General features: G+C 35.6%; 1 pseudogene; it reads right to left on the reverse strand.

The window, feature by feature from the left end:
* Window positions 1–16,755, reverse strand: part of LOC138385752 (Y-box-binding protein 1 pseudogene) — a 92,886-nt pseudogene extending 76,131 nt beyond the window's left edge.
* Between the last annotated feature and the right edge of the window lie 2,963 nt (window positions 16,756–19,718).

Here is a 19,718-nt window from a genome sequence, read left to right on the forward strand (position 1 = left end):
TACCTTTTGGCCATTTGTTTGTCTCCCTTTGAGAACTGTCTATTCAGGTCTTTTGCCTACATTTTAATCAGGTTATTTTCTTGCTATTGATTTGTTTGACTTCTTTTATATATTTTGGATATAATTTCCTTATCAAAAGTATAGTTTGCAAATATTTTCTCCCTCTCTGTAGGTTTCTCTTCTCTCTATTGATTGTTTCCTTTGCTGTTCAGAAGCTTTTTAGTTTGATGTAATCCCATTTTTCTATTTTTTGCTTTAGTTGCCTATACTTCTGGGGTGATACCCAAAAAGTCATTGCCAAGGCCAATGTCTTGGAGGTTTTCCCTTATGCGTATTCCTAGTAGTTTCATAGTTAGTTTTGGGTCTTATTATTAAGACTGTAATAATCCATTTTGAGTTGATTTTTTTATATGGTGAGAGATGAGTCTAATTTTGCTCTTCTGCATATAGATGTCCAGTTTATTGAAGAGACTTTCCTATCTTCATTGTATGCTCTTAGCTCCTTTATTAAAAAAATCACCTGTCTGTAAATGCGTGGATTTCTTTCTGTATTCTCTACTCTTTTCCATCAGTTTATGTGTCTGTTTTTATGCCAGTACCATTCTCTTTTGGTTACTCTAGCTTTGTAGTATATTTTGAATTCGGATAGTGTGATGCTTCCAGCTTCGTTCTTCTTATCAAGATTGCTTTGGCTATTCAAGGTCTTTCATGGTTCCATACAAATTTTAGGGTTGTTTTTCTGTTTCTGTAAAGAATGTCCTAGAGATTGTGTTAATTATAGGTCACTTTAGGTAGTATGGACATTTTAACAATATTAATTCTTCCAATCCATGAATGTGAGATAACTTTCCATTTATTGGTGTTTTGCTCAATTTCTTTCATCAGTGTTCTATAATTGCCACTGTAGAGATATTTTACCTGCTTAGTCAGATTTATTCCTAAGTATTTTATTCCTTTAGCTCTTATAAATGGTATTGTTTTCTTGATTTTCTTTTCTTTTAGTGTATAGAAATGCTTCCGATTTTTGCACTTTAATTTTGTATACTGCAACTTTACTGAATTAATTTGTAAGTTCTACTAGTTTATTGGTTTGATCCTTAGGGTTTTGTATATATATGATCACATCATCTGCAAACAGGAGCAATTCAACTTTTTCCATACCAATTTGGATGCCTTTTATTTCTTTTTCTTGATTGCTCTGGCTAAAACCTACTAGTACTCTATTGAATAGAAGTGGTGACAGTGGGCATTCTTGTCTTGCTCCACATCTTAGAGGAAAAGGTTTCAACATTTTTCCATTGAGTATGATGCTAACTGTAGGTTTGTCAACTATGGCCTTATTGTGTTGAGGTACATTCCTTCTACACCTAATTTGTTGAGAATTTTCATTATTAAGTTCATGTTGAATTTTGTCAAATGCTTTTTATGCATCTATTCAAATAACCATATAGTTTTTATCCTTTATTCTATTAATGTAATGCATCACATTTATTGATTTACATATGTTGATCCATCTTTGCATGCTTGGGATAATTCCCAGTTGATCATAGTTTATGATCTTTTTAATGTGCTGTTGAATTTATATTACTTGTATTTTGTTGAGGATTTTTGCACCTGTGTTCATCAGGGATAGTGGCCTGTAGTATTGTTTCTTGCACTATCTTTGGCTTTTGTGTCAGGATGATGCTGGCCTCATAAAATTAATTTGAAACTATTTCTTTCCTCTTTATTTTCTTGGAAGAGTTTGGGAAGAATTGTTATCAATTCTTCTTTAAATATTTGATATAATTTAGCAGTAAAGCCATCAGATCCTGGATTTTTTTAATGGGGGGGGACTTTTCATTGCTGATTCAATTTTATTATTGGTTTGTTAAGATTTTCTGTGTCCTCATAATTCAGTCTTGGTAGGTTGTATGCATTAAGGAATTTATCAATTCCTTCTAGGTTACTCAATTTGTTGGTCTATAATTACCCTTTTTATTTATGTTGTATTAACTGTAATGTCTCCTTTTTCATTTCTGATTTTATGTATTTGAGTCTTTTTGGTTAGTCTAGCTAAAAATTTGTTGATTTTGTCTATTTTTTTGAAAACATTTCAAGAAAAGAAAAATTCATTTTGTTGATCATTTCTATTGTTTTTCTCTTCTATATTTCATTTATTTCTGCACTGATCTTTATTATTCTCTTTTTTTCTACTAACTTTGGGCTTATTTTGTTCATGTTTTTCTAGTTCTTTGAGGTGCATTGTTAGGTTGCTCATGTCATTAATTTTCTTCTTTTTTGATGTAGGTGTTTATTGCTATAAACGTAGCTCTTAGAACTTCTTTTACTATATCCCATAGGTTTTGTTATGTTGTGTTTACATTTTGTTGCTCTCAAGAATTTTTTTAAATTCCTTCTTAATTTCTTCATTGACTCATGGTTATTTCATTTCCATTTATTTGTGAATCTCCTAAAAAGCCTCCTGTTATTGATTTTTAGTTTTATACCATTGTGGTCAGAAAAGATACTTGGTATGATTTCAATTTCCTTAAACTAATTAAGACTTGTTTTGTGACCTGCATATAATCTGTCCTGTAGAACATTCTATATGCACTTGAGAAAAATGTGTACTCTGATGCTCTTCAATAAAATGTGTGTATGTCTGTTAGGTCCATTTGTTCTAAAGTATAGTTCAAGTCCAATGTTTCCATATCGATCTTCTATATAGATGATCTATCCATTGTTGAAAGTAGGATATTGAAGTCCCCTACTATTATAGTACATAATTTATCTCTCCAAATCTATTAATATTTGCTTTATATATTTAGGTACTCCAATATTGGCTGTATATATATTTATAAGTGATAGATCCTTTTGATAAATTGATCCCTTTATCACTATAAAAAATAACCTTCTTTGTCTCATCTGACAGTTTTTGACTTAAAGTCTATTTTATCTGATATAAGTATAGCTACTCCTGATCTCTTTTGGTTTCCATTTGCATGGAATATCTTTTTCCATCCCTTCACTTTCAGTCTATATATGTCCTTAGAGGTAAAGCAAATCTCTTGTAGGTAGCATATAGTAGAGTCTCGCTTTTTATTTTTTTATCCATTTGGTCATTTTATGTAGTTTGGAGAATTTAATCCATTTATATTCCAAGTAAGTATTGATAAGTAAAGATTTCTGCCATTTTGTTATTTTTTTTTTTTTTTTCTGGTGGTTCTGTAGATCTTTGTTTGTTTCTTCCTCTCTTGCTGTCTTCCATTCGGGTTAATTGATTTTCTGCAGTGTTTTCATTCTGTGCTTTTCATGGTAAGCCTCATGGTTCCACAAAGCAAAAACCTATAGTAGATACAACAATGGATAGATTATCCACACACAAAATCAGTTATTTTAAACTGATAAAAAGGTAACCTTGATCACAAAAACTCTATACTTTTATATCTTTTGAATTACTTCCCTTTCTTTTTTGATACATAATAATTGTACGTATTTATGAGGTACATGTGCTATTTTGATACATGCATACAATACATAATGATCAAAAAGGGTAACTGGGAGATCCACCACCTCAAACATTTACTATTTCTTTGTATTGGGAACACTCTAAATCTTCTCTTCTAGTCATTTTGAAATATACAATAAATTACTGGTAACTATAGTCACCTTACTATTCTATCAAACACTAGACTTTATTCCTTCCACCTACGTATTTTTGTACCCATTGACCAAACTCTCTTCATTCCTCTCCACTGTTCCCAGCTTTTATAACCATCATTCTCTTTATCTCTATGAGATCAACTGTTTTAGCTCCCAAATATGAGTAAAAACATGCAACATCTGTTTTTCTGTTCTTTGCTTGTTTCACTTAACATATTGTCCTGCAAGTCCTCCAATATTGCTGAAAATGACAAAATTTCATTCTTTTAAATGGCTGAAAAATATTCCATTGTGTACATATACCACATTTTCCTTATCCATTCATTAGTTAACAGAACTTGGGTTGATTCCCTAGCTATTGTGAAAAGTACTGCAGTAATATTACATGACAGCATAGATATCTCCTCGATATACTAATTTCCTTTAATTTAAATATATACCTAGTAGTGGGATTGCTGGATTATATGGTGGATCTATTTTTAGTTTTTTAAGAAAACTTTATATTATTTTCCATAGTAGCCATGCTAATTTACATTCCCATCAACAGTGTATGAGTTTTCTTTTATCTGCACCCTCATCAGCATTTATTATTTTTTGTCTTTTTGATAATAGCCATCTTAACTGGGATGAGACAATATCTTATAATATCTTGGTTTGGATTTGCATTTGCTTGATGATTGGTGATATTTGACATTGTTTTAAATACACGTTGGTCATTTGTATGTCTTTTGTGAAATGTCTATTCACATAATTTGTCCATGTTTTAAATCAGATTATTATACCTTTTTTCGTCATTAAGTTGTTTGAGTTCCTTATATATTCTGGTTATTAATCCCTTGTCAGATGGATAGTTTGCAATATTTTCTCCCATTTTATAGTTGATCTCTTCACTCTGTTAATGTTTCCTTTGCTGTGCAAAACCTTTTTAGCTTGATGTGATCTCCTTTGTTTATTTTTACTTTTGATGCCTTTGCTCTTGAGGTCTTACCCAGAAAATTCTTTTCTCAGACCAATGCTCTGAAATGTTCCCTGAACACTTTTTTCTAGCAGTTTCATAATTGCAGGTCTTATGTTCACATCTTTAATCCATTAAAATTTTTTTTTTATTTCAGCATATTACAGGGGTACAAATGTTTATGTTACATATATTGCCTTTGTCCCACCCAAGTCAGAGCTTCAAGCATGCCCATCACCCAGATGGTGTGCACTGCACCCATTAAGTGTGTATATACCCATCCTCTCCTCCCCCCACCACCTGCCCAACACCTGATAAATGTTATTACTATATGTGCACTTAAATGTTGATCAGTTAATACCAATTTCATAGTGAGTACATGTGGTGCTTATTTTTCCATTATTGTGATACTGTACTTTGATCCATTTTGATCTGATTTTTGCATGTGGTGAGAGATAGTGGTCTAGTTTCATTCTTATGCATATGTATAGCTAATTTTTCTGGCACCATTTATTGAAGAGACCATCTTTTCCCTAATGTATGTTCTTAGTGCCTTTGTTGGAAATTATTTGGCTGTAAATCTATGAATTTATTTCTGGGTTTTCTATTCTGTTCCACTGGTCTTTGTGTCTATTTTTATACCAGTACCATGATGTTTTGCTCACTATAGCCTTTTACTATATTTTTAAGACAGGTACTATGATGACTCCAGCTTTGTTCTTTTTGCTCAGAATTGCATTGGCTATTCAAGATCTTTTATGGTTTCATATAAATTTTAGGACTTTATTTTTTTATTTTTGTGTAGAATGCCAGTGGCATTTTGATATAGATTGCACTGAATCTATATGTTACTTTGAGTAAGATAGACATTTTAACAATATTGATTCTTCCAATCCATAAGTGTGGGCTATCTTTTCTCTTTTGTGTCCTATTGTCCTCTTCAATTTGTTTCATCAGTGTTCTATAGTTTTTATTTTAGAAATCTTTCGCTTCTTTGGTTAAATGTATTCCCATGTATTTTTGTAGCTATTTAGATAGTATTTATTTCTTGACACACATTTTGAATTTTTGATGTCACAATTTACATAATTTATTGCATATCCTCTGAGAGATTATTGTAGCCACTATTATTTTTAATAGTTTTGTCTTTTAACATTCATATTAAATATATAAGTATATATTATTATATAATAATGTATAAGTGATTGTATTATTAGAATATTTTGGATTTTCCCATGTTCTTAATCTTATCTGTGACTTTTATACTTACAGATGTTTTTGTGTCACTCATTGGTATACTTTTCTTTGATACTGAAGAACACCCTTCAGCATTTCTATAAAACAGGTCTGGTGCTGATAAACTCTTTTAGCTTTGTATATCTGGGAAAGTCTTTCTCTCTTTTTATCTGAAAGGCAGCTATGCTGGGTACAGTGTTCTTGAGTTGGCAGTTACTTTCCTTCAGCATTTTGAATATATCATCCTACTCTCTCCTGGCCTATATGGTTTCTGCTGAGAAGTTTGTTGCTAGCTGTGTTGGAACTCCTTATACATTATTCACTTCTTTCCTCTTACTGCTTTTGGGATCCTCTCTTTGACTTTAATCTTTGAGTATTTAATTATAATATCTTGGGGTAGTCTTCTTTGGATTGAATCAAATTGGAGACCTTGGACATTCCTATATCTGGTTATGTACATCTGTCTCCAAGTTTAGAACATTTTCTGGTACTGTTTCTTTAAATAAACTTCATACCTTTTTATCTGTCTCTTCTCCTTCTTTGACCCCTATGATTTGAGTGTTTGCTTTTTTGATACTCTTTCATAAATCATGTAAGCTTTCTTCATTTATTTTCATTTTTTTCTCCTCTAACTATATATTTTCAAATAACCAGTCTTCAAGCTCATAGATTGTCTCTTCTGCTTGACCAATTCTGCTGTTGATGCTTTCTATTGTATTTTTTTCATTTTGTCTGTTGTATTTTTTTTAGCTCTAGGTTTTTGGTTTGATTTTTTATTTTTATTTCATTCTCTATTAAATTTCTAAGTTTTATTACTTATAGTTTTCCATAGTTCATTGAATTGTTTCTCAGCATTTTCTTAAAGATAACTGAGTTTCCTTAAAACAGCTATTTTGAATTTTTTATCAGGTAGTTCATACACTTCATTTCTTGAGCATCATTCACTGGCAGCTTGTCTGTTTTGTGATATTACATTTTCCTAATTGTTCTTGATCCTTGTGATTGTGCATCAGTGTCTGCATTTGAAGAAATACATAATTATTATTTTTTTTAATGAGAAGTTAATTTTTTTTCTTTTTTTTATTTCAGCTTATTATGGGGGTACAAAAGTTCAGGTTATATATACTGCCCATGTCCCACCCATCCCCCCGAGTCAGAACTTCAAGCGTGTCCATTCCCCAGACAGTGTGCATTGCACTCATCAAGTAGTTATACCCCCATCCCCTCCCCCCACCCTCCATTCCCCCCGCCCCCCGAGTCAGAACATTCAAGCGTGACCATTCCCCAGACAGTGCGCAATGCACTCATCATGCAGGTATACACCCATCCCCTCTCCCCACCCCCCACTTCAGTCTGATACCCAATTGGTGTTATTCCCAAATGTGCACTTAGGTGATGATCAGGGAAACCAATTTACTGGTAAGAACATGTGGTGCTTGTTTTTCCATTCTTGAGATACTTCACTTAATAGAATGCGTTCCAACTCTCTCCAGGAGAACAAAAGGGATTCTATATCACCGCTATTTCTTATAGCTGAGTAATACACCATGGTATACATATACCACAATTTACTAATCCACTCATGAATCGATGGGCATTTGGGTTGTTTCCACAACTTTGCAATTGTGAATTGTGCTGCTATAAACATTCGGGTGCAGGTGTCTTTTTTATAGAATGACTTTTGTTCCTTTGGGTAGATACCCAATAATGGGATTGTTGGATCGAATGGTAGGTCTACTTGAATCTGTTTAAGGTATCTCCATAATGCGTTCCACAGGGGTTGCACTAGTTTGCAGTCCCACTAGCAGTGTATGAGTGTTCCTGTTTCTCTGCATCCATGCCAACATGTATTGTTTTAGGACTTTTTGATAAAGGCCATTCTCACTGGAGTTAAGTGATATCTCATTGTGGTTTTGATTTGCATTTCCCTGATGATTAGAGATGTTGAACATTTTTTCATATGTTTGTTAGCCATTCTTATATCTTCTTTTGAAAAATTTCTATTCATGTCGTTTGCTCACTTTTTGATAGGGTTGTTTGATTTTTTCTTACTGATTTTCCTGAGTTCTAAATAGATTCTTGTTATCAGTCCTTTATCTGATGTGTAGTATGTGAAAATTTTTTCCCATTCTGTAGGTTGTTTGTTTATTCTCGTGACTGTTTCTTTGGCTGTGCAGAAGCTTTTTAATTTAATCAGGTCCATTTATTTATTTTTGTTCTTGTTGTGATTGGCTTAGGGGTCTTGTTCATAAATTCTTTGCCTAGGCTAATGTCTGTAAGAGTCTTTCCTACATTATCTTCTGGAATTCTAATCATTTCACACCTAAGGTTTAAGTCTGTTATCCACCATGATTTGATTTTTGTGAGAGGTGAAAGCTGTGGGTCCTGTTTCAGTCTTCTACATGTGGCTATTCAATTTTCCCAGCACCATTTATTGAACAAGGATTCTTGTCCCCAGAATATGTTTTTGTCTGCTTTGTAAAAGATTAGATGACTATATGAGGATGGTTTTATATTTGGATTTTCTGTTCCATTCCACTGGTCTGTGTCCCTGCACTTGTGCCAATACCAAACAGTTTTAATTACCACAGCCTTGTAGTATAGTTTGAAGTCTGGCAAATTAATACCTCCCATTTTGTTTTTATTGCTTAAAATTGCTTTTGCTACATGGGGTCTTCTCTGATTCCATACAAAGTGTATAATTATTTTTTCTATATCTGTGAAAAATGATGTTGGTAATTTAATAGGGATTGCATTGAATCTGTAGATCACTTTGGGTAGTATAGACATAATCCAAGTGCTTATCAATAAAATAATCTATCACGACCAAGTGGGCTTCATCCCAGAGATGCAGGGATGGTTTAACATACGGAAATCTATAAATGTAATTCACCACATAAATAGAAGGAAAAATAAAGACCATATAATCCTCTCAATAGATGCAGAAAAAGAATTTGATAAAATTCAACACCCTTTTATGATAAGAACGCTTAACACAATAGGCATAGACCTACCTAAAAATGATACAAGCCATATATGACAAACCCACAGCCAACATCATACTGAATGGGGAAAAACTGAAAGCATTCCCACTTAGAACTGGAACCAGACAAGGCTGCCCACTGTCTCCATTACTTTTCAACATAGTATCGGAAGTCCTTGCGAGAGCTATCAGGCAAGAGAGCAGAATCAAGGGAGTCCAAATAGGGAAAGAAGAGATCAAACTCTCACTCTTTGCTGATGATATGATGTTATATCTGGAAAACCCCAAGGATTCAACCAAGAGACTCCTGGAATTGATCAATGAATTCAGTAAAATCTCAGGTTACAAAATCAATACACACAAATCAGAGGCATTCATATATGCCAATAACAGTCAAACGGAGAACCAAATTAAGGACTCAATACCCTTCAAAATAGCAACAAAGAAAATAAAATACCTAGGAATGTATTTAACTAAAGAGGTAAAGGACCTCTATAGGGAGAACTACGAAACACTGAGGAAGGAAATTGCAGAGCATGTAAATAGGTGGAAAACCATACCATGCTCGGAGGTCGGAAGAAATACATAATTATTACATTCTTCCAGACTGGCTTTGTCTGAGAGAGCCTTGTGGCAGGCATGGCAGTGACCACAACTGTGGTCACTGTGGCACTGCCAGCAGCCTAGAGCCCACTATGGCAGACACAGTGCTGGGGAAGGACAGAAGCCTGGGGCCACTAACGGCTGCCTGCTGCTGAGGGCTGTCTGGTGCTTGGAGCCACTGGCATTGGCCAGGCAGTGGTGTAGGCCAGACATTGAGTTTACCATTTAAGCCTTAAGCCTGGGACTTTGGGTGGTTCTAGAGGTTCAGTCTAAATATTTAAAGATTTTTAAATTTAGAACAGTGATTTACTATTTTATATATCGTGTCAAGGATCAGCAGAGATAAAGAAAAATTGAACTCAAACAGACTTTACTTTTGAATTTAGTTTACAAAATAATGGAATTATAAAACACCAAAACTACGAGAACACTACATATTAACCACCTAGAGAAAAACAGGTGTGGAAGGAAAAAAGGATTAGCCTTTTCACAGAAAAGAGTTTTACAGAGAGTAAATTGCAGATCTGCATTTCTCTTAAAGTCCCAGTCTCTGTTCAGATCCAGGATTTTCAAACAATGTGTGTTTCATCCTTCTCAAATCGGGCAAGAAGAACCAAAGGTTTTACCAATGAGAAATGAGGAGCCCTGCCAAAATTCCAGCCAACCCTGCACACTTACTGGGCATCTACCGAGTGCCAGGTCCTGTGCCAAGTGCTCTGGGGGATAGAGTTGAGTAAGTCATGGTCATAGCTCTCTTATTTAGTGGTGAAAGCAGGCACACATACAAGTAATTTGATTCCAAGGCAGAGTGTGATAAGTGTTATCTTAGATCACTCGAGGAGACAGGTCACACGACTGGAATAGCATGAAGTCAGGCCTGAGGCTGAGGGCATGCTGTTATTTAACAACCCTATCAGGTTCATCTCACAGCTTGGAAAAGGGCCAAAAACCCTGTAGCTTCTTGTCCTGGGTGTGCTGGGTCATAGGATGCTTCCATCCACCCCTCCTCGAGTCTACTGTTAAGGCCGCTAGAGTCTGAGAATGTATAAAGACAGATGAGACAGACAGATTTGTTCCACTTTTTAAAATACATTATGCCCTTTTATCCTAGATTGCCTAGCACTACAGAAACATGGCCTGCTTAAGATTTACCTCTTTTCTCTCCTTGCATCTCATGGGAGGTACCAAATATCAGAGTCCTCAGTTTTCTATCTATTCAGGAAGTGAACAACAACAACAACAACAACAAAAAACAGTTTTTAGTATCTCTTTCCACATTTAGCTTTGCCTGAGCTGTTTGCCTGTCTGTCTCCCAGCAGGAACTGTGAGGTGCTGGAGGTCATAGCTACTCTTTTTCGCCTCTATATAGAAGCCTTATTGAATTAAACACTCAATCAAGTTCTAATGCATTAAATTTAAACTTCTACTAATTTTTAAGCTGCTCCCCATTTTTCAGCTTGCTAGAAACTTTTCCAAAATGCTTCAAACTTAGAATTAAAAGTGAGAGGGAAGAAATGAGACCTTTATCTACCAAATATTACATCATATTAAATAGATTGCAAAAACGCAAGGGTAAAAAGAGAGGAATTAATCTGAATGAAGAAAAGGAAAGAGGGTTGACTGGAATCCCAGAGATGTGAGCTCTGCCTGGGGCTGTGCATGACATCTGGGCATGCTGTTCCCCTCTCTGAGTCTCAGGCTCCTCAATTGTCAAACATGAGGGCTGAATAGATTTATTGCCAAGACTTTATTTTGAGTGACCTATCATTTTCATGATGGTTATTCTTTACACTATCTGGAATGATAATGGTATAATATTTTATAGCTTACAAAGCATTTATGGGTGCATTGTTCTCTAGTAAATATGTATGAAACTGTACTTTCAACATTACAGTTCTATGATTAGGACCTCATTATATTGAAGAGAGGGCAAAGTGAAGCTGAGGGCTCCTCCATGACAGGTTCTGTCTGAAGCTAAGTTGACCTCTGGGGCATATTCTAGCCTAGATCAGATTTCTGTGGTCACACTCAGACCCAAACCAACTGCTGGGGCTTTGGAACAGACTAGTCATTTGTGTGAATGGGTCCAAGAAACCCACAAATTTGTGCTTCTACATTTGCTAGCCAGACCCACCAACAAGAGCTCAAGGAAAGCTTTCAGCAGAACTGCCTTTCTTCCCTCTTTTTACTTCCTTACTCATTCTTCACTGCCTGCCTCTCATGCACACATATGGCTTCAATCACCACCTAATAGTGATGATTACCAACTCAGGAATTTTAGCTGGTGTTTCAGCTTATAACCTACTTTTCTAATTAACTAATCAGCATCTCCATTATGGTCCTTAAAGCTCAATGTGATCCACACCACTTATATTACCTTCCTTCATGAAGCATTTCTCCCTGACCTCCCTGACTTTTCCAACTGTGCCAACATTTACCTTGCTAACTTGGCTCAAAAATTCCAGTTCAGCTCTGATTTTTTTTCTTCGAATCCTATTACTAATCAATGGTTAAATCCAGCAGATCTTCTCCTCAAAATATCTGCCCCTGTAATGCTTAGGCTGAATCATCATTTACTTGGACAGATACCTTAACTTTTTAAAGTGTATTCCCTGTACATGCTCCTTTCTAATCATGCACACCTCTAAACAGAAACACTTAGAGCATTTCTATTAACTACCATGTAGTCCATTTTTAAACAATGCTAGAATTCAAGGTCTTCTATAGTCTGGCATAATCAGCTATTTCAGCTGAATGTCCTGCCACCCAGTGTGAACTGTGCATGATTATCCAAACATATCCCCTACCCATTCATATATTTTTGTGACATTGCTAACTTGAGTAGTATGTCCTGCCCTATTTCTCCACACCTTTCTTATTAAAACATGACTTCATTCTCCAAGATGCAGCCTAAATGATTTTTCTCCTAATACACGTCTCTTGGGCCAAATGTGTGCTCTTAACTATCTGAACCCCACAGCCTTTTTGCCCTTTCTTCCTTCTAAGGAAGGGCACTAAGTGTATTCTGTCTCATAATTTGATCAGTTGTATACTTCTTACTGCTCGTCTGCTAGACTCTCAGTAACAATAAGGCAAGGTCTGTACTTTACTCATGAGCATGCTCCATGGTGGAAGGGAGAGAATTGAGTGGGACCAGGACAGAACTACAAGAGTGGTGCTTAGTGAAGCTGAACGAAACTGGACAGAAGACGGATGGCCAAAGAGCTTTGCCAAGCCAGCTTCTGAGTTCCTGGTTACTTGTGGGAGTGCACTTCCAGTATCGTGTATCTTATCCCAGGCTGAAAGTCAGTGTGTGTCACTGGGGAGCTCAACACAGCAAATAGCTCAATAGAGTTTAGACTGAATGAGGTTGCAGGGAGGAATCAAAGAGAGGAAAGAAATCAAAGGCCATCATGGTCTTGATCTATGATTTATTCTATGATTTCAGCTAGGAGGATGACAGTTATAAGATGGCTGCCTTTCATTGATTTTCATAGAAATACTGTTTTTGTTATAATCAGAAAATTACAGAGCTGGGTGGAGCTTTAGGAAAAATGCAATTCAGAGAAAAAAAGTAGCTTATTCCAAACTACAAATTTCAGTCAGCTACTGAACCCAGATTTGGATTATTTATCTTGATATTTAGCATACCCTCTATATAATTATTCCTCTAGCCACCTTTTTACTGACTTAGCTACACAAAGGTTCAGAAGGCCAATGTGTCTATATTTAAGAGCACTGATCTTGGAGCAATGGGTGACAGATTGAATCTCCAAAGCTCACCCCAGGGCCTTCCTTTACTGGTGTCAAATCATATGAGACTTAGCTGTTTGTATGTCTGTCACCAGGCAGGAACTGTAAGGTTCTGGAGGACAGAGCCTTTCTGACTCACATGTTCATCCCATGGTACCTTAAAGGTGCTTTACCTTATGAAATAATCAACAGTGAATTGAATTGATGCAACCTTCTGCTAGTCCATAGCTCTTCCCTATGACTTAGTTTTTATTATAGTCACAAAAGAATTTCTGACTTGACCTTTCCAGGTAAAATTCCTCTTGAAAAATAATTACTTTGTTTTATGCATTCCTAATAGTCATTAAACTCCACAGCATAAGAATCTGGCTCCTCAACCCCAAAACTCAGGCTTTTGGACATGAAATAAGCACACTGTGCCTAGCCAGCTCTCAGCACAGAGACAGTGTGTGCCCTGGGCCAGGCCTGGCCCTCCACCCCACAGCTGCACCCTGAGCATGAAGACCAGGGACATGGCCACCTGGTGCTTATCCTCTGTTCCACCTGACAGGAAGATGGTTTAAGCTTTCTCTTGCACAATGCACTGGAGGCGGAGGAGGGAGGGAGACAAAAAGAACTGGTCAGGTTGATTTCATCAGCGTAGCAGCAGCTCTTCAATATTTCTTTGAGAAAAGAAGTTTGGCAGCTTAAGCACAGCATGCTCAGGCAGATTCCATTAACAGGACACCTGAGCAGTCTTCAGGCTCCTCCTTCCCTCCCTCACCTCTCCTCTTTCTCTTGCTCCCAGGAAAGAATAGTTTTGTTTAATTGAATGTTAACAGAGAAGGTTTTAATTTCAATAAACATGAACTTTTCTTCAATACTGAGTTATCAACAAATCTTCAGAAGTAAGTATGCAATGCATCACCTATTTAAAAAAATGTTTGTGGTCTTTTTTTTTTGGACACAAAAGTAATATGCTCATTGTAGAAACTTTGGAAATTTTATTACATATGTATATACACATAAATATATATTTTATACATATAGACATATATAAATGTACCTATAGTTAATGGCTCATTTGATATAAGCAGTTCATAACATTCACTCAAATATATATTAAAACATTTTTTCATGTTAGTAAATTTTCTTTCATAGCATTATTGGTCACATAGTACTACATTGTATTGCTATAATAAAAATTATTTGGTTCTACACTTTTCGTCACTTAGGGTCTGTGTCTTGGTTATTATGTACAACATGGTGATACAAATCTTGTAAAAACTCTTCCTCTGTTGTACGTATTCATATAGAAGAGAATAAGTTCTTTTTCCACTTTATGAGATATGTCACTGAACTTGGATTCTCAAAGTTAGCCAATAGATACAAAATTGGACTGTAGGAGGTTTGAGAAGCTTATGGAGAGTGAGGGGTAAAAAGCAAAGAGCTGAAACCACAATTGCCAATTCTCTTTGCTCATTACAGCCCACAGTTTACTGTTGCCAAAATTCCCACTTAATAAACAACTTGCCCCAAGACTCTCTCAGACTTTAATTGAGCCACAGTTTCTTTAACTTACTCATCCTTTAATTACAATCCTAAAGCACCCAGAGACCTATGTGGATCAGTACACGAGCCATGTCAAGTTCAACCAGCATAGTTCAACAGGTGAAAGTAATTATAGAAATTTTATTCTTTACTTTTATCCATACAGGGACTTTGAAAAGGAACCAAATAACCATTCCATAGCAACGTTTACAAAATTTTAGCCACTCTCTTTAAGCTCACAACAACCATAATACCATAGTCTTAAGCCCTTTACTATATAGATCAACTTAGACACATCTCAGCAAGAAGAATCTTTCCTCATTAGAAGAGAATAAAATGGAAAAAGGGAGTAAAGGATTCTATTTGGTGAGCTAAGGTGAAGAATCTAACATTAGTAATTTTTGTCTTGTCACATAATTGTTCCTTAAATATTTACTGAAACTAGACAAGCCAGCAACTATGCTGGTTCCAATAGAGAATATAAGTTGAAATTGAAGAAAATCTCTGCTATTGAATTGGTTACAAGTTAGTTGAGAAGGGGGGTAACCCTTTATTTGACGAGAGCATTACTCTTCCATCACAAGAAGACAAGTATTGTTGGTTACTGGTTACTTGCCTCTGCTGGTTCAAAGGGAGAGGGGTATAGTCCCAGATCTTTAATTTCATCAACACCGATTTATTTAATAAATATGGGCAAGGAAAGTTCGGTGGAAAGTACAAACATGTTTGACACTTCAGCCTAACTCCATGAATTTACAGTTTAGTTATACAAATGATAGATTCATATATGAAATGGTGATGAAGCCGTTACTAATATTAAACGAATTATATAAGTGACAAGTACCAACATGTTTTAAAATAGAAACAGAACACTTCTTGTGGGGTTAGTGAGAGAGGGTGTCAGGAAGAGAAATAGGAGGAAACTGGACTTTGAAGAATTTTTCCTTTCTTGTAGTCCAAGTAGAGCTGCTAGAGGATGTGGAATTGGAGTTGCAAAGATAATCTTGAGCTAATACCACTTAATAAAATAAGCCTGGACTCCCCTTGATCTTATTTCACAAATGTTTGGTAAGTATCACTTTAAGATATCATGTCAAATTCTGGGTATGTGAAGATTCATAAGACATGGAACTCCACTTAAGTTACTGTGAGGGGAAGACAATCATATTTGTATTCTACTTTACGGTTTACAAACCTTATTCAAATCTATTAATTCAAGCTTAACAAAAATTTGGTAGGGTTAGTATTATTATCTCTATCTCACCCATAAAAATAAAACAAACCACACCAAACAAAAGCAAACAAAGAACAACAATAGAAACACCCCTCAGTCTCAGTGTTTGTTACTTGTCCTAGATTACACAGGACTCCAAGTCATTTTATTTACACTACAGGTGGTCCCTGGGTTACAGAGGAGATACATTCCTGAGAACGTCTTTAGGTCACATTTGTATTGTAACTGGGATCCCTGATGAACGGTGTATATGTGGTAATAATAATACTATAATGACTCATATGTGGTAATAATAATACAGTGTAATACTATAATAATAATAATACCCCCATACTGTAAGAATAAGTTACAGAAACTATTGTGCTCTTTCTTTTCATTCAGACAAACAGAACACAAAATCAAATGTATACAAAATGTTTAGATAGGAGATAGGAGAAATTTCAAAACAGAATATTAAAAGTTAATACTCACCTAATGTTGCATAAATGCTAGGCTAATAGGAATGTTATGCTTATTTCGGTCTTCTAACCACATCAGTAATAACCTTTCCATTTCAATAATTAATCCACCACACAGCTTATTAATAATTGATGCTTTCACTGGAGCATTGCCTTTTACATATTCCATTATTCTCACTTTATCCGTTATGATTGTTCCAATAGTCGAGCAACTGAAGCCTATTGCTTTCCCAGGAAACGATGGTGTCTGGCCTTTCTCCAAATGCTTAATTATTTCTACTTTCCTTTCCATTGTAGTCACCATGCTCTTTGTTGCAGACTCACTTGGACTTGCAGTGGACTTTTGCTTTGGAGGCATGGTCGCGAGGGTAAACACAGACTCATGAAACTGAATAAAAAAGTTAAGATGAAAGTGATGCTGTGTGTAAGCGACTCTATAAGCAGTGGGACTAGCCACTAGGGTAAAGATGCTGCACCAATGAACCACTTATGCCATGCGGGTTTGTTTACATGCTCAGAAGAAACTATTCCCAAATTATTAATTTCATTGTTTAGCTATAAATTATCATTATGAGGAGCCTTGGGAGCCTGTTCATAAGTACAGAACACTGTAAGTTGGATGGTCCGTAACCTGGGGACTGCCTGTATACTAATACTACAGCTACTACTCCAGCATGTTTTGTACAAATGAATAAACTTTAGGTCTTTGATCATCTATGATTGGTTATTCAGCTTAGTAATTGCACTGATCATTTTCATAGTTCATTTCTTAGATATTTGCCTTTTCTTATTTTAGAAATTTAATATTTCAACAATTATGTAACATAGATCCTAGCATCTGGGAATAAATTGTCTGCTTTCTGTGACATTTACTAAGAGCCAAGGCGTTGGTTTAGCTCATTAGTCAGCTATGCATAATTTCCATGTATTTTCATTAAATTTTGTATTGAAACATTTATTTTAATTTCTTTTTTAAATATGATATAACTTTATATAAATTTTAATCTCCCATATCCCATGATTTGTTATAATGTGCAATATAATTCATTTTCTTTTAGTAATACATTTTTATTGATGTCTGAGAAATTAAATGACTATAAATATATATTCTATATTTGTATTAAAAAGTGAACAAAATCTGTAAGATCCCATGCTCTATCAATTGCTACAAAATTTAAGAACAAGCTTCCACACAACTTTTAGGAAACATTTTTGGACAAACCATTGTATATCAGTCATCACCAGTGATTGTGGTGGGCACTTTTACATGCCTCACTACATTTAATTTTTAAAATAAGCCTCTGAGTTTGAAGTACTAGTTCCTATTTTATAAATGAGGAAATGCTGTCAGAAAAATTTAAAAGCTTACCCAAGATCATGTATCTGGCAGGTAGGAGAACCAGGACATGTCCAAATGAATGACTTTTGCCCTGGGTTTGGAAAGTGGGAAAAGGAGGAATTCCTGACAATTTTTTCTTGTTTAGTCAAAGTTACATATGACAAATCTGTGCATCTAGAATGAAATGTTCACAAATCCCATCTGCCCTTGTCCTCTTTGCCTATTTTGTTGATAGAGCTAGGTTTTAGAACTGCTTTATGGAACAAACAATAAGTCCATTACTACTGTAACAAATTTCATTTTTCTTTCTTATGGATTTGCTTTAACTTCGCAACTGATTTCAGCTGTGCTTATGCAAATGTGTAGTCTCATCATTTGGGCCACCCTCCTCGCCCAGATTTTCATCCCCACAATGTACTTATTTTCAATAAAAACAATCTCCCTAACAGAAGGTACCAGAGAGAATTCCATCTCAAATAATATTGCCACTTGATAAAATGACACCTTTCTTCCAGTGAATGTGAAGGATTCTTGCAAACATTATTATTAATAATAATACAACCTTACACAATTCTTAGGGCGTAAATTAGGTGACATGGTATGTGCCATTTATTGAGCATTCACTGCACATAACACTCAATTCCCTTTTAATCTTCACTGTTAGGTGAAGGACAAGGAAAGGGAGTCTGACTTGAGAAGTAACTTACCCAAAGTCACACAATTAGTTAACAGTAGAACCACATGCTAAAGTTAGTAAAAGTTAGCTAGCTAGATCTAAAGTTAAGTCTTATTGATAAGACTTCAAGGAAAGTCTGTTGCTTAATTTTTTTTCCCAATTTCAGTTTCCTCACCTCTAAATGAGGGCTGCTATTATCTGTCCTCCCTATTTTCCACAGTTAATGAATGGAAGTGAGAATACTCTACACAAAGTATAAAGCACATACTATATATAAATTATAAAGTATAGGAAGTTTTGCCAGTCCATCTAATATATCTATTTGCAATGTGGCTCCTGTTGAGTAGGGTGTTATTGCCCTATCATAGCCACCTACCTTTCAGAGCAGCATTGGAACTACAATTTAGCAATTAAGTTTCTTTCTTTTTTTTTTTTTTTGGAGACAGAGTCTTGCTTTGTTGCCCGTGCTAGAGTGCCATGGCGTCAGCCTAGCTCACAGCAATCTCAAACTCCTGAGCTTAAGCAGTCCTTATGCCTCAGCCTCCCGACTAGCTGGGACTACAGGCATGCGGCACCATGCCTGGCTAATTTTTTCTATATATTTTTAGCTATCCAGCTAATTTCTGTCTATTTTTAGTAGAGACAGGGGTCTTGCTCATGCTCAGGCTGGTCTCGAACTCCTGACCTCGGGCTCCCAGAGTGCTAGGATTACAGGTGTGAGCCACTGCCAATTTAGTTTCAAGTTCAGCGTCAGGATAAACAGCAATGCACACTCAATCTTTGGTGTGCTTTACATACCGTTTCCATCCTACTCATGGTAGCTAATTGTGGATGAGGTGGATATTGTTCCAGACTAGAGGCACTTGGTGTTTCTCCACACTTTAACTTAACTATGTACAGTTAACCTCACTCTCATGTGAGATGGAGTTTTGAAGAAATACTTCTTGTATAATTTAAAAATGGTAAGATGGCCTGGAATATTAGAAAGTGCACTATAAGCGTCAAAACCTAAATTCTATACATGATTTTGATGCTAACTAGTCATATAATCTTAGGCTTGTCATCTTCCTAGGCTTATTTTTCTTATCTATAAAGTGAGACCGTTGGACTAGATAATTGATGTGTTTTGTTATTTAACAACGATTAGTTGGAACCTGCCATATGCCAAGTCATATTTCTGGAGTTGATAATATAGAGATAGATGAAACAATGATCCCTGCTTCAAGGATTGCAGCATCTGGTGGGGGAGACAGATATAAACCAATAACAATAATTCAATGTGATGATCTCTACTGACTCTTCCAGT

The sequence above is a fragment of the Eulemur rufifrons genome, chromosome 7, assembly GCF_041146395.1.
Source record: "Eulemur rufifrons isolate Redbay chromosome 7, OSU_ERuf_1, whole genome shotgun sequence".
Classification (NCBI taxonomy): domain Eukaryota; kingdom Metazoa; phylum Chordata; class Mammalia; order Primates; family Lemuridae; genus Eulemur; species Eulemur rufifrons.